Here is a 16856-nt window from a genome sequence, read left to right on the forward strand (position 1 = left end):
CATCATTAGCAGATGAATTAGGAGTATTCTGTTTTAGGGTATCATATTTTTCTTTACCTTTACCCTTCTTATTATCTTTCGAGGTTTTATCTACGTGGTAGACTAGATGACATTAAACTCAGAGGTTTTACCAGGATTTGATGGGTATTTCGAAGGATGATTAGAACTAGTATTCGAAACATATTTTTTCTTCGAAGAAGCTTTAGTAGAATTTTGAGATACTGATCCAATTATAGCATCAACAGGTGGTACACCTGGAGACTTCAAAGATGTGGGATCTGAATATGCCCTTGGAGCATCAGGTAAAATTTCATATAATGTGCCAGATTGGGAATAAACCAAATCAAAATACTGGGCATGGGAAATAACTTGATCCTCGGTAACACAACCTCCCATTGCTATATCTTCAGTGATTTTGTTTACAAATGACTTGGTGAACCATTCGGTTAACAACTCATCAGGGATTTCAAATTTGATGAGGTGATGCCGACATCTCCATTCATGGATATGATCAGAGATATGGGTCACAGTATCCTGTTTCAGAGATGTGAGCAAGTGGGTACCAGTTTCAGAGCGAATAGGTAACTGGAAGTGGGTGAGGAAGGCCATGGCCAATGAATTGATGTCTGCATAGGTACCTCGAAGCAACTCGATGTACCACTTTACCACAACACATGTCAAGGTTCGCTAAAAGAGGCAGAGATGAATAGAATTGTCAACATAGGAATTGAAAGAGCACCATAAGTGATATGTCATCACATGGGCCTAAGGGTCCTCTTTAAATTTTCCTTCAAAGTTGGGGCAATCGCTCATAATTTTAGTGGGAACTGGAGGCCAGTAAGGCGAATGAAGAATTGGATCATTAGTAAGCCTCGAGACATTGGGAAATTCCAACGTTGCTAAAAATGGTAATTGCGGGGTAAAAGGCATATAAAGCCTTTGATATGGCCCAGTTTGTGGGCTCCAACCTTGTTGGTAAGGGTTCTTCCCCCAAAGTGGAGGATTTTGACCATAAGGTGAATTTTGTCTAGGGTGGGGTTGATATTGACTTGCCATAGGCTATTGATAACCATAAGGAGGATAAACATTATGTGTTGCATATGGATTGTAAGGTTGCTACTCCTGCTGACCTTGGTAATAAAGCTGCTGGCCCTACTGTTGGAGGGGTTGGCCTCGTGTTTGCAAGGTTTGAACTTGTTGCTGTAAGGATTGACTTTGTTGCTGTAATGGTTGACCTTGCAGATACAAAGGTTGGTTGGGTTGTTGGAAAAACTGCATTTGCTATTGCAAAGGCTGTTGAAACTGCTGTAAAGGTTTCCCTTGCTGCTGCAAAGGTTGTTGTTGTAAAGGTTTCCCTTGCTGTTGTAAAGGTTGCCCTTGCTGTTGCAAAGGTTGTTGCTGTAAAGGTTTCCCTTGCTACTATAAAGGTTGTTGAACAGTTCCTTGAGAGATTCCATGTTGGAACTGATAAGTTCCAATTGGGATTTGACCATTTGCACCAGGAACAAGATTTTGACCAGGTTTCACATGAGGACCAGCTTGTGGAATGTAAGGTGGATTTTGCAGTGCTTGTGAACCATATGGAACATAATACTATTGGAGAGGTGTTTGGGCCATGTAAAGCTATTGATACTAGATATTACCTGCCCCAAGTGGATTAACAAGATTAGGAATACCACTAGGATTATGTTGGCTCACTCCAACCATGTGAGGTTATGATCCACTCACATGGGTTCCACCTGACACAAGAGGAAAGTTGGGATTTCCCCCCCAGGCTATGAATGAGGAGGTGGTACATTCTGTCCACTTGATGGAGGGACTGAGGAACTTACAAACGTATAAATCAACACTATCATTTGCAATATAATTGAAGGTTGAAACGATGGCAATGGTTTTGAGGGAATCATCGGTTAATCAGAACTGAAGTAATGAAAATTTGCACAGGTATCTGAGAGGTCAAGTTAGGAATAAATGGGCCAGAAGTAGGCATAGCATCGATGACCAAATTGGATTTTGGTACAATGAAGAAGCATTATGAGTTCCTGAAACCAATTTAGCCAAGGTTGTATAACCATGTGGAAGCATAGGCCCACTATTTTTAGGAGGCAGTTGAGATGGAACTCTTCCTACATAAGGAAAGCTTTCCAGAGGAAAGTCATATTCAGATTCATTATCAACACTAGGAGTGTGAGTAGTGGAAACTTCCGGAGGACCTCGAGGAGAGGTTGGAATCTCACCTTCTAAAGCCATAGGTGGAAACAATTGGAGAGGAGGAATCCGAGATGGACAAGGAGATAACTCCAAAGGAACACCCGGTTGATCGTATGGACTATAGGATGTTGAGGATATATCACAAATGGATTAAATAACAGATTCAGAGGATATAAAACAAACCTTTGTGGACTCTCAAGGGTTTTAGATTTAGACTCCTAAGATGTCGATGAATCTCGAGGTGGAGGACGAGAAGCAAGGGGTTGGATGCTTGGGACAATTCCAAGTTCAAAGCTTTGAGCTTCAAGTGACTACAAAAGTTCAGGATGAACTCCTTGTGAAGGCCCTTCAATATCAGACGATGAAGGGGAACTATGAGGTGAACCCAATGGTTTAGCCACGATGAATTTCTCTCAAGAGAAGAAGGAGAAGAGATGATTCATTGAGGGATGATTAAAATTAAAATTTACAAGGAATTATTCAATGTGAGGCCAAGAAGAAATTGCATGGGTTCAACATGTTATCGTTGGCAATTAATTTTATGACACGAAACAAAAAATAAATCAAAACAGGTAATGTTGGGCAAGAGGGTTTACCAAGTATCTGTGAACTGTTATATACACCTTAGCTACAACTAAGGACTTGATGTACGATGACCGATATCCCCGAATTCTGTCTTCGGTGTATCACATTTACAAGCCGGCTGACTCGGTTACGTGTGGCTAAAAGATAACAACCTAGTGGGGTATCCCAATATATACTCGACGGTATGGGGAGCACAAGTCCATGTTAGCATTGTCTAATGCATAATCGTTTGATGAGAGCATCCCTATATACTTTCCATATTGAAGTGCCTCCTATATACTTGAAAGTATTGGAGAACCTTCGATATACTTCCTATTAGGACGAGATTTCACCCTCGGGATACAATGAAGGAAGTTAAATTTTATGTTTAGAGATGCCAGAACACGTCTCTAGCTTAGACCTCTAGATATTTGTGTTAGGTTACAAATGCTCCTTAGGTTGATTGAGGTAAATTTTAAGTTTATCTTCAGTTAAGTTTCAGTTTGATGGCTCAATGATGTCACCTAAATTCCTATGATGCAACTAAATGATAAAAAATGAAATCTTTTCATTCGATGAAGGCTAAACTAATGAAGGAAGAGAGACAACCAAATAATGCATCAATCAAGCAAAATGCATCAAAACAAAACTCTTTATCTTTCCTATGCAAAATGTAAAAAGGAGATCTAATCTTTCACTTTCACTAACAAATGCAATGCCAAGATGCAATCCTATGAGAAACAAAAATTACTTTTCTTTCACTAAGATGCACTAATCTTTTTTTCATTTTCTTTCACTTTGATTCAAAAATGCAAACTATTGCAATGAGAAAAGGAAAAAAGCAATCTAAAACAACTAAAATGAAATTATTCACTCATGGTTTCAAATGCAAATCATTTCAAAAATACTAAAATGAAGAAATCTTTCACTTTCCATTTTGAAATAAATAAATCAAAACAAGAATTCACTTTCAGTCCTACCAAAGAAAACAACTGTAATATATGTTTGACAATGGAACAAAATTGATTTTCAAAGCACTAATATGACTCAATACTAATGAAAATAACTTCACAATCATGAACCGAAAGCAACTTGAGAACGATGTCCTGACTACAACAAGACTCCTAAATGGAAGCAATCAAACTCAGAGTGACAGACCAAGTAAAGAGTGAAGGGTGACCTAGAAACCCTAGAAACCCTAGAAATAAATCAAGCTTCAAACACACATTAGCAAAGGCAAGAGACAAATTGCAATCACACAAGGATGACAATCAAGACAAACACATTGTAGTTACACTGGAAAATCACTGACAGAGGTCGAAAACCACTGAAAACAAGAAGAAACCTTAATTTTCTTCTATCCTCTGGGATCAACGCATATGTTAAAGGAAAAATGGTGATGAAAGGCAAAGAAATGTGACTGTAATTGGAAAATCAACGCTGTCAATGCTTCTATCAGAGCAGAAAATGCGTTGGGTGAGAAATGTAAGGAAAAAATAAAAAATCTTCAAGATCAGAGCAGGCTAAACATTCTCAGGAAATAACTAGTGACTGCAAATAGCTATAGTGATGCACACAAGCCAAGAAATCAATGGTTGGTCAAACTCATCAGAGAATTTGATTGAAGGAATGGATGGAAAGGGTTATAACTTCCCCAACGGAGTCACCATTTTGTTGTCTAGGTAAATCCTCTCTGCAGACATAGATGATCCCTCTAGCCCAATGAGTGGGACTAGCCACCTACGTGACAATCTACAAGACACTTTCCTAAATCACAATTGAAATGAGAGAAGAGGAAGACGATCTACCTCGCTTTGATGCTATAACACACTCCTTTGTGGAAGATCTTGAATCGCTTTCTCCTCAGGCTCAACTCTATTGCTCACAATGTTTGGATACCTACACAAGAGATCAAAGACACAACAAAGCATACACATGCAACAAGCATTATCGAAAGTAATCTACTTAACAGATCAAGGAGCATTAAGGTAAATGATGCATTAACACAAACATTTATGGAAAGTGAACTAGAAGTTGTATATATTAATGAAATAAAGGATTAAGCATACAACCAAGCCTTGATGCTAATAATCTCTCATTAAGTGAAAGTCCAAGTCCAAGCTCAAGCTCTCCAAGCACTCCTTCTCCAAACCAAATGAGTAGCATTTAGGCACTATCTCAGCATAAGGGTGTAAATAATCAGAGACCAACCATTTGGGAATGGGAGAGGATGAATATATAGGCATGGAAAGGGATTTAGGATCTCTCCAAAGATAGGAGAAGGTCCTCATCTCAAGGAGGTAGCTCATAGGGATAAGATCAAAGGGAAATGTTCAGAGAATTCAACCACATCCACACTAAACAACCTCCAGCTCGTCATTGTGGAAGCCTCTAGATCATGAAGCTTCTTATCCTCTTTGGGAAAACTTGCCTTTTAGGGATCAACGCGAGTATCCAAGTCAAAGGCGCACTGGTAGTGCAAGGTTAGTATAGTGAAACTTGTCATCAACACTAGTTTCTAGTGTCATAGTCGTGATGGTCTTGAAATTATGGTTTTAGAGCTTACTTCTTTAGGGAAGGCTAAAGGCATGTTTCCATGAGTGTTTCGGGTAGGATCCGAGCTACATATCAGGCTGGGTACACTGCATGATTGCCAAGTTTCAGCAACTTCGAGGTATGACATAGGGAGGTACACGAGGCATGATAAAATACTGTGTAACAGGGCCTGATCATGCGCCTAGATTCAAATCTACTGTTAATTTCAATGGAGAAGCATTTGAGAGCCAAAAATAATGAAACACATTAAGACATGATGAACATGCTGTTGTAGAGGTGGCACTTAATACTCTTTCCCAGAGAGGCCCTTCTCGAGCTCTTGTTGCAAGAATCTTGGTATGGATTTTGTTTTGGTGGTGTTTTGAAACTTATTTTTTGGATGATCTATTGCCTTTGATGGTCACTGCATGTGGTTTAAACAAGATTAGATGGGGCATACAAAAATTTGTTGTAATAGATAGCTCAGATAGCAGGAGCAACACTGCTTGTGTATACCACTATGCAGTCTGGTCTAGGCCATCTGCCTTATTTCACTTACACTGTGGAGTTAGTTGAGTTAAGCTATACGGGTGAACGGTCCAAGAACAAAACAGACTGAGAAGAATGCTGCCATGACTATCTGGTCAAGTTTAAAACAATGTAAGTTCTTCTTAAAATTTTACTATTTTATATATAGTTTCAAAATTAAGGTGCATTTTTCCTATAATAGGTATTATAGTTATGGGCTTGTGTTTTCATGTGAAGTTTGAGAAATGTTCTTCTTCCTTACTACTAAATAGTTTAGTATGCCTGATTTATATATGTTAATTTTATTGGTTTTGTGGGATGGTAATGGCACACCAACTTAGGTTTTACTCACAAACACCAACAAAGGGAGAATGTAATGATGATCAGGATCAAATCACTATTGCCAGATAATTTGCACGACATAGGTCCAAGGAGATAGCGTTGGCCCAACAACTGAAACAACAACACTCATCATCCAAGAGAAAGATGCTCACCCAGAGAGAGAGAGAGAGTAGAAGCCATTTTGTTGAACACCAACATTATGAACCCTGGGCTGGAGGAGCATCACAATGGGTTCCTAATGATTTTCCTGCACAAGGTTGTTCCGACTTTAGTTCTAGTCACAATCATCATTGTTAGCAGTAGTTGCATTGTCCTACTCTGTCATCGTCTCGGTCTAGGATTTTTCCCCCTAATTATGTCTATGTTTCTGCAGAGGAATATATCGGGCTCTCTTTGTGATTCACCTTCATCCTCCTGTCTCTCAATGGACACTATTGTAGCTAATATATTTCTTGTTGGTGACCATATTGGGAGTTCTCTGCAAGAGCCATTTCCATTAACACCATCTAAGGAAGTTATTGTAGCAAACAGAGCTAGTGAAAATTATAGAACTGTACATAGAAGAGCATCTCATCAAGTGCCCACCCCATTTGAAGAACATGAGAGAGATGAAGAGGAATGGATTAAAGGTGATATCCTAAGGGATAGCAACATCCCTACATTAGGCATTTCCAATGTATCAGAGTACAACATTTGATTTTACCAATTTGTCACCCTGGTCTAATTCATTGTAATCTTGGGGTTTCCATAGGCAACAACAACAATAGAGGCAACAACAATGGATGCCACAAACTATTCCTCAACTCTAGTCATCCTTTTTAGCACCTAGATACTATGGGTCCCCTTCATCAATGGTTGGACCTATGAAAATAAGGACATCAATACCAGTTTTCTTAGCCCCTCCTTGTCGAAGGTCTCATTCGAATTTCTTAAGAAATGAAACCAATTTGGTGCCTTCTCCACTCCAAACTACATTGGTAGTTCAAATTCGATCTGTTATCCCAGTTTTCTCTAGTCCACATGTTCAAAGAACTTTACCACAAAACCTAGACACAACTTCCTTATATAATGAAGACTCCACACTTCAATTGCTGAATCAACTTAGGCTTTGAAATTTGTCTAAAACACGTTGATCTATTGATATTCTTCACATTTCACTTTGAAATTTTCCTCTCTTCAGGGCTGCTATTGATATAAGAGGGCAATATATGTTACATATGCTAACTCTACTTTTCCATTTCATGTTTTATGAGGTTATAGTGCTGAATGCTTATGCCATATGCATTTTTGAGGGCATTCAAAGCTCTCAACCTATATGACTAGATGTTATTATCCATATAAATATCATTGTAGTAGATCTATCCTACCTATTTCTCTAATTCCATGAGTGCCTAACAGATTGCCATAAAGTAGTTGTGTATTTTGGAAGTTTTTCCCACTTCTGGTATCAACGGTCTCAGGATATCATCATTTTGGTGGTAAATTGTGAACAAGAGGTAGTATGATTTTGATGCTAGGTGCAATTGAAACAAGGTCAGAGAGACATCACTTGTAAAGGTGGATCCTATGTATTTTTGTTTTAATCTACAATTTTTGATATAGGGTATCAACCACAGATCTATTGTATTGCTTTATGTATTCAAATTTAATCACTTTCTCTGTATTATATGTGAATGGGCTACATTTCATGCTCTCTAAAATTTGGATCAACATTCCAATTTTTTCCCACTTTATTATATATTTCAATTTTCATATTTTTCTTTGCATCGTGTAATTGCCCGCTTTTCTACTCTTGATTTGGCCTTTCTTCTGTATTTCTTGATGTATGGATTGAACTTTCTGATCTGGATTGGAGCTTTCAAAATATTGGGTGCTGGTGGAGAACAATTTGTTTATGTTAATCTGTCATGGACCTCTGGTATGGTGGATGTTGTTGGATAAATGAATGTATATATTCTGATATATTGCACTGGAATATAGGGGATGTTATGTTTGTGCTATGGGTGTGGCAATTGTTATCTTAATGTTCTAGATAGAGAGTAGGGTCTGAAGGAGTTTGTTGAGAGTAGGAAAAATGACCATCTGATTAGTTAGATGACATAATTCACAAAAAAAACCAAGAGATAAATGCATTAAAACCCAACAAAACCTAACATATTTTCACTCGAATATTTATAATGTGTTTATTGATAAAATTGGAAACTTGGAAAATACCAAAGAATTGCTTGAATATAATCCAAGTACTCGAAATATGTAAATGATTGCCACATGCTTAAGCTGACCAAGACATTTCCATCACAAAGCATTCCCCTCTCCATGAAGTTGGCCCAACATGGAACATATATTGCAAAAGCTTATAGGATTGGGTATGTTATGTATGTTGGATGGTTGCTCAAAATACAACTAGGTGTTCGTGAAAGTGGAAGACCAATATTGCTTTGTTGGAAGAGTGTTGGAGCTTGTTCTTTTAATGCATATATTTTGTTGGAAACAATCATATTCATTTTGTCCTAATATTACCACTCTTTTATGAAATTTTGTAGATAGGAGCAACAGTTTTTTTTGCTAAGGTATTTTATTTTTTGTGAAGACAACTACACAAGGAGACCCTGGTAAGTACTTGCATGCTCCAAATCCATATAAGTTATTTTAATGGATGGAAAGATCATTCTATTTGATTAATTATTATTTTCGAAGGTTGAAAAAGTGGCCCTAATTTTTTTTTATAAAGAAAATACTCAATAGGGGGTTTTTTCCACTCAAATAAGGATTTTTTGTTATTGAACCTCATAATACTCTGGTTTTGATCACTGGAATAATACTATTGTGTGCTCATCATTGGTGGAGACACATTCTGGGCAACATACTACCTCTAGGAACAATTCTGCTTGGAACCACAAAGCTGATATCAAAGGTGAACTTATACATGCATTTTCTTGGGAACGTATATCATGCACTAGAGCTAGAGGGCTATTCCAATGAGTTGATATTTTGTATATGCATCCAATAGTGCTATTTATCTTCATCATCATGTTATGTCCTCCTAAATTATTCACTATAAATTCAAGTTTTGAATGTGAAAATGTCTATTTGTCTATTGCATTGGATTTCTGAAGTTGTCATCGGAAATGAAAATTTATTAAATTGGTGAATGTTAAGAATAAATGTAAAAGAATTGAATATATGGAGACTTCCAAAAGGTAGGGAGAATAAAACCCCAAGAAACCCAAAAGATAAAACTAGGAAAGGGTCTAGAGGGCACTAAGGAGGAAGCCCTAGGCCAAAAATGTCATTAACTCTAATCTCTCTTATCGTCCAATGTTGAAAAGAAGTATGTGATGAGATTTCTAATGTCCACTTGCCTAATAAATCTAGTAGATCTGCTCATAATGATTCTTGTGATCAAAATCATTTCGAAGGTAAAAATAATAGGTATTGAACCTAGAATTAGAAATGTGGAAAGATCCATGTCTTAGAGCCTTTGGTCAAAGATGAAGCATCTCATGAAGAAGTAGGGAAATACATATATCGCCTTGTATTGTAAACAAATATTTGAGCCATAAGAAATTCGATATCAATGTTCAAGTGTTGGAGCAAAGAATAAGATTTAGCATGCCAGCTATTTATGATACTTTGTCTAGAAAGCTGTATAGATAATTGAATAGCCGTAAGGATACCTATTTTGGCTTGAGTGGGAGTCTTCCATGCAACAAATCCTATGAAGCATGGTCATAACATGGAAAATCATGGAAGTGCATAGGGGCTAAAAGTGCGAGATAGTGTTCCTTGCATGAATATACTCTGAGAGCATTGTAATGAGTACTCTCTCAAGTAGTTCCATCTTGTTTCACTTAGGAATAGGTTCCAAGCTTCACAATTATAAAAGAGAGAAGGTGTTACTAAGGTATGGAATATGAATATCTAAGCCCAAATATCTTGGAAGTCGATTTGGAAACATTTTTTCTATAGTGTTTATAATCCTTCGTATCCTCAACTCCACCTTGATTTTGTAGTTGGGATTACATTGAAGGATAGACCAGAGGATACTACTCTAGTGTAAGTGTAGGATGTCACCATTTCTACCCCCTCTTCTTTATAGGTGAGAGTAGTTTTAGATGCCTAATTCTCATACATGTTGAAAACCAGAATATTTGATTTTGCAAGGTTTACCTAAAGGACATAGCTATCACAGAATAAGCTAAAAGTGTCTAGATTCTTTTGGAGTCCTATGATTATGTGGGATAAAATGAAAATGTCATCCACACAACAGACTTCCGATGGAAATCTCATAGAGAAGGAAACCACCTGGATCACTTTGAAATGAGATCTTCTAGTTTGTCAATATAAAGTTGAAAGAGTATGGGTGACGATGGACATATTTTCTTTGACTCGTATGGTGTTGTGTATTCCATTTGGTTTTACCATCTTGGTATGGGCCTTGCCATTCATCTTATAGAGAGTCATAAATATGAAATCCTAAGTTCAATGGAAGTACATATTTTCCTTATTCAAGTTTTCATGAAAATATCAAAACTTCAATTTTTGTTTTTGTAATTATCCTTTTACTACTTCAAATGTTGGAGCCATTTGTGGAATTAGTGTCTTCTAGACTGATAAGGTGAATCAGGAAGGTTTTTCTCATTGGAGAGATATTAATTCAAGACGTTAATAAGTATACATTGTTCAGACTAGCGGTATCTTCTAGTAAGATGAAATATATTCTCATAAAAATAAATCAGAGTGAACTCTGGGAAATATTGATAAAGCAATCATAATGGAAAATTCCAGATTTTTTTTGTAATTAGTTGTTATGTTTAATTCTAACAGAACCCAAGGGATTAGCCCAATTGTTTTTTGCCAAGGTTTTTGGTCATTAGCTAGTTCCATGTCGACATACACTTGGTTTGAGTCCCATTGCGTTAGGAGCACTAGTGTATGTGGATGGTTTTACTGGGATTTCCATCCATGAATGCGGGGAAGCATCCCTTCAGTTTCCTTGCAAGGTTTTCCTTGAAAAAAGGATTTAGTCCTAATACTACAAAACTGCAAGAAAAGTATTCAAATTTGATTTCTAGTGAACATAAAAAATATATTAGTCCAAAAAACAAAGTACAAGGCCTTATAATACCAACACTTATTTCCAATCACAAAGAGAGGAAGAAGACATTTAACAGATCCCTCAGTTACTTTAGGAACTCAAAAGATCATTTCTGGAAATGACAGATTAATATTTAGATATCCTCCTCCACATTTTTTATACAAAAACAAGGGTAACATGTAGCCCTAAACAAAATATATCTTCCTTATACAATTTAAGTTTCAAACTTCCATATACAAAAATCAAGAGCTGACTTTAGACACCATAGTATACCTAAAGGTAGTTGTTATGGACCCAACCTGATGGCCACTGATAAACAAGGAAATAGTAAGCAAATAGCCAAGTTGTGTGCTCCCAAAAGAGTTCCAAAGAGTTGCTTAACGATTAAGAGGTGGAGTTAAGAATAACTTTTATCAGGATGTTCACAATCGAATAGGACATGATTCTTTGGAAACGATTTCTTTCATTTGGGGAAGTTAATGGCCCCTTCAACACATTAGAATGTGGATGCAAGGGAGAACTACTTAACATAGCACAAGTGAACCTAATAGGATGGATGGGGATGGGGCTTTGGAGCTTTATCAACTTGTTTTTTGGGTACTTTTCCAGATTGTTTTTTCTTTTGCAACTGATAGGAACTGGTCCACTTGCAGCCTTATTCACTGTATTAGGAGGAATGAAATTTCATTTGGATAACATAAAAGATATTTATAGTTCATGGTGCCTTACATCTTGATTCTTCCATACAATAAGACATCTAAGTTTCTAAAGGGACCAACGGTACAATGTAATGTTTATTCCTAGGAAGTCTACCCAATAGATTAGGAAGGTGGAGAGTTGCAACAAGGATTAGTTGGGGTGTTGTTGAGTGTATTTGAGGTGATAAAGGAGTCAGTGAGTGAAAATGATGGTGTGCCTAATGATGTTGAAGAGTTGTTGCAGTACAAGGAAGAAAAATACCAAGCATTGACTATGTAATACATGGAGCAATTAGATCTTCCCAAAAAGCACATATTTTGTTGAAACAAAATAAAAACTCCATAATTTCAAGAGATAATAAGGATAATTCCACAATTATGACCTCAAAACCAGAACAAAGGATCTAAAACTCTTCAAATACTCAACATAACTACCTCAATATTTGAATAAAAAAGGAGTTAACCACATAAACACTCTAATACCATAATGAGAAATCATAGGTGGTCTACTGACATGAAGAACGCCACAAAGGAATAACTCAAACTAACAAAAACTAAGACACCAATATTTATGTTGTAAAACCTTCAAAGAGGGAAACACCCACGGAGCAACATAAAACTTGTATCATTTCTCAAGAAATGAAATATGGACACACATATATGTTATGTTTTGCATCTATTTATCTAGATTATATTCCAAAACTAGACCAAAGCCTCACATTTATATATACTAGCTTGTGTAGCTAAGGTGGACCCAACCCTTAAGCAAACCTTGGGTCCATTTGTGACTATCTAAAAATATAGTGTTGTGCCCATATGAAGTGGCATGATTCTAAAGAACCTAAAATGAAAGTGACCATTGAGGACCCCAACATAAGAAAAAGACCAAGCATTGAAATTTGACTGCAATAGATGGGGTGGTTGTATCTCCCAAAAATACATAGGTTTTTTTGAAATAGAACAACCAACCCAGTTGTTTAATACCTAATAATATGAGCTCCATAGGTCTGACCTTAAAACCAAAAGAAGGGATTTGAAGCTCTTCAAATACCCAACATAACTAGCTCGATCTTTGAATGAGGATGAGTGAAACTCAAAATCACTTTGATACAATATTATGAAATCACAAGTGGGTTACTCACAAGGATGGATAACACTTAGGAATAACTCATGTTGACCATAAACTAAGACACCAATATTTACATGGTAAAACCCTTAAAATGAGACATCCATGAAGCAATAGAAAATTTGTAGAAGTGAAGGGTTATATCCAGTACAATACTCTACTCTTAATCATGCAATACAAGTGACCATCCATGATCTTTAAATAGATATCATGGACCAATTAGGTGATAAAACATAGATCAATTGTCATAAATAACTAGAACATGAGCACCATCGAAGCATCTATGCATGAGATAGAACAATGACCATTGGATAACCAAAGCACACATGACTATAGTACATTATACCAAGTTTGTCTTAAGCAAGTCCTAAGGTCTAATATCCTAATATCCCCCCTTAAAAACAACTTGGGATATGACAAAGGATTTACAAAATGACATGGGACAAGAGGGAGGCATTATGCCTAAACCCACTTGAGAGAGGGAAGGAGGCATTACACATTTACAACTAATCCCAAATAAAAGAAAAGAACATTCTTTTTCTCCTTAAGGATTTATGAAAAAGAAAAGCACCAATAAAGCTTCAAAAAAAAAATCCAAAATTTGCATAAGCCAAAAACTACTTCCAATCTTTGTGAAAACCTTTTATGGTTAAGGCTTCTGGCCTAGAACAAAAGTTCGGGCACACCTTCAATGCATATTTTTAGAAATGTTGCCGCACAATCCTTTCAAAATTCCCAAAATATTTTTTCCAACAATTATCCCCTTCACATGGATTGAAAATCCACAAAACAAAATTGAATTGTGATGCGTTTTTATGGAGAATCCTCTCTGTAAATTTTTTTGCTTGAAAGAAAAAATAAGTCTAAAACCCTTGAAGAAATGTTATATTTTTTTTAAATAGGTTTTTCAATCTATAGGCTGTTGATTGACTACAATGAGTTCAACTTGGTTGAACCTTGAAATTCCCAACAATTCTTCCAAGGATAAGTCAAACCCTACACAAACTCACTTAATAATAAATAGTTTGAAATTTTGACGAGATTAACCATGTCCTCCACTTGTTTTTCTACCGATCTGAGTAACTTACAAGTAACTAGGAGACTTGATGAGTATTTTTCCAGTGGTTACCTTGAAACTCTAGAAAATTAACCCCCATCCAACGTTTATGAAGATCCAACTCAATCTATATTCCTGATGGACTTCTCTATTGCTTCTAAAACATTTTCTAGCTAAAGGTGCACAAGCAGGTTTGGAAGCCTTGATCATAGTGCGATGGAAGAGGGATAAAAGATGCTAGAAAAATATTAGGGAACCAAATTTGAAAAAATATCTTTACTTCCCTAAAGCCAAGGGCCTTCCTCAATAACTTTTATCATATTTGCAAAAAATACAAATTTTAATGGAAAAAAAAATCTTAAAATGAGGTATTAAGTGAAAGAACTGTTTAACAAACCCATTTATTCTTTCTCTAGTTAGAAGAAAAAGGCTTCATGATTTAGCAAACAAACCTGCAAATAAAAAATTTCTTATTTAGCAAGATAGTCTTCCAAGGCTTTCTCTCCAGATGCTTTGAATGAAGGAGAATCCTAAGTTTCTTAACACATATTTTGAGCCTCTCTAATGGAGTCAACAGTTCTCCACCGTTTACACCCTGAAATGGACCCCATCATAGTAGCATCAGGTTAAGCCTGTCACTTCCCCCCCACTAGTTGTTGTTTATGGGAACCCTGTAATGCTTCCTTTAAAGGATTACAAACACCTACCCACAACCTGCAAACTTATCAAATTGGATGTGTCAAGTTGCAACTAAAAACACAAACAACTGCTTTCAACAATTTGACAATGACTTCTCTCTTGTACACCTTACATGCAGGGGCATAGTCTATCCTCTTGCCAATGATATGTCAAGTTACCATTAATTTAGTAAACTTTATTAAATTCTAATATCTATACATCTTGAAGAATAAGATATAATGTAGAGGTTAATACAAACACTTTTTCTCTCAAGTCAGCATGGTTTGATGGATTTTGTTACATACTTGGTTTGAGATTTTGATGCCTTTGTGCGATATAGATATGGAATTGCAAGAAACAATTGATTTAAAATTTTGGATTTGATGAATATCTATTTGTGTCCTATTATGAGATGACTTGGTGAATGGGCATGCATGAAATTGACCTAACTCGAATGTTCATTTGCAGAAAAGCAACCTAGTTGTGGCTAATATATTTTCCCTCATGTCCAGAGATGAAGCTTGCCATGAAGGGTATGATATCTTACTTTGTAGACATGGTTTATCAAATCAAAGTCATAGTTTTTTTCTGCAAAAATTCCCCCCTTTCACAACTCCCTACGTCTGTTGGATATATTTCCATTTGAAACTTACATTGGATAAATTATTTTTCAGGGATATAGTTTTTTTCCACTGTAATTGCATTTTATGTTGTAATATGTCTATTGAATTTCTCAACTCAATCTTTGACACATTGGGTTACAGGTCTCTGAACAAGGGTTTATCAGATTTCAATCTTGCATTGGAGCTCGATTTCCTAGATAATACACACAATTATACTTTCTTCAAGCCTAGGTTCATATTATATGCCACTTACTTATTTGAGAAGATCGATTACTGGAGATATATTACCATCTATAGGCACCTAAGAGAAAACCCCGAGTATCAAGTGTATCCTATATTCACGTACTTTGAGAACTGGTGCCAGGATGAAAATAGGCATGATGATTTTTTCTTAGCTTTATTGAAATCACAACCACATTTTCTGAATGAATGGAAGGCCAAGCTTTGGTCAAGGTTTTTCTGTCTCTCAGTGAGTTAGTATTGAATTACATCTAATATATCCTAAATATATAGGAAATATGATGTCCGTTATTTTCATTCAATATTTATTGGATGATTTTTTGTTTCTTATTCCATGTGAATAATTTTTTCTGGGTACACTTGCTTTCCTTTTGCAGGTATATATGATAATGTACTTGAATGATTTCCAAAGGACAAAATTTTATGAAGGCATTGGACTGAACACAAAGAGTTCGATATGCATGTTATCACTGAGGTGGGTTAGAAGTTTCATATAGATCACAATACTTAGAAGCCATTTTGTGTGTCTAAAATTGAGTTGTAGTGATGTTTTGTGTGGGAGGGATTTTAGCAATGTATTTTTTTGACTGATGCAGACAAACCAAACTACAACAAGGATTTTTCCTGTTGTCTTGGATGTTGAGAATCTAGAATTCAAAAAGAAACTTGATAGGATGGTAGACATCAACCAACAGATAATAGCAATTGGAGAAATCCAAGCTCCTGGCTTTGTGAAGAATCTCCAAAGAATTCCTCTTATAGTTGTTTTGGTGTCAGAATTAATAACAACTTATTTTATGCCACCTGTGGATTCCGGTTCTTTGGATTACACTGATTTTGAGCCACATGTTGTGTACTAGATGCATTTCATACATGCATAATTGCATGATTGCACTATATCATCGAGAATGGAGCTCTATGACTCTATGCCTTTCTTTGTATTTGTTTGAATATTTAGATGTCCTACCATTTTCTAGAAAAACATTCATATTATGGCATAAGATTTTATTTACATATGCACATTGGTGGGCTCCAGTATTGCAGCAATAATGTTGCAACTCCTGGGACTCCCCATTCTTTTTGGCGCCATTGCTGGGGAAGCGTCAAAGTATTTGTGATTGCTGCTTTTCTTCTATTTTCTACTACAACCTTCTGC

The 16856-nt window shown here is 36.3% G+C and overlaps 2 pseudogenes; both read left to right on the top strand.

The window, feature by feature from the left end:
- The first annotated feature begins 6324 nt into the window (after positions 1 to 6324).
- On the top strand, positions 6325 to 7292 carry LOC149203317 (uncharacterized; annotated as a pseudogene).
- Positions 7293 to 11830: 4538 nt separating this feature from the next.
- LOC149203318 (magnesium-protoporphyrin IX monomethyl ester [oxidative] cyclase, chloroplastic-like) lies at positions 11831 to 16560 on the top strand (annotated as a pseudogene).
- Positions 16561 to 16856: the final 296 nt, after the last annotated feature.

The sequence above is a fragment of the Pinus tabuliformis genome, chromosome 2_1, assembly GCF_031772625.1.
Source record: "Pinus tabuliformis cultivar Carrire ecotype Pingquan chromosome 2_1, CPIR1, whole genome shotgun sequence".
Classification (NCBI taxonomy): domain Eukaryota; kingdom Viridiplantae; phylum Streptophyta; class Pinopsida; order Pinales; family Pinaceae; genus Pinus; species Pinus tabuliformis.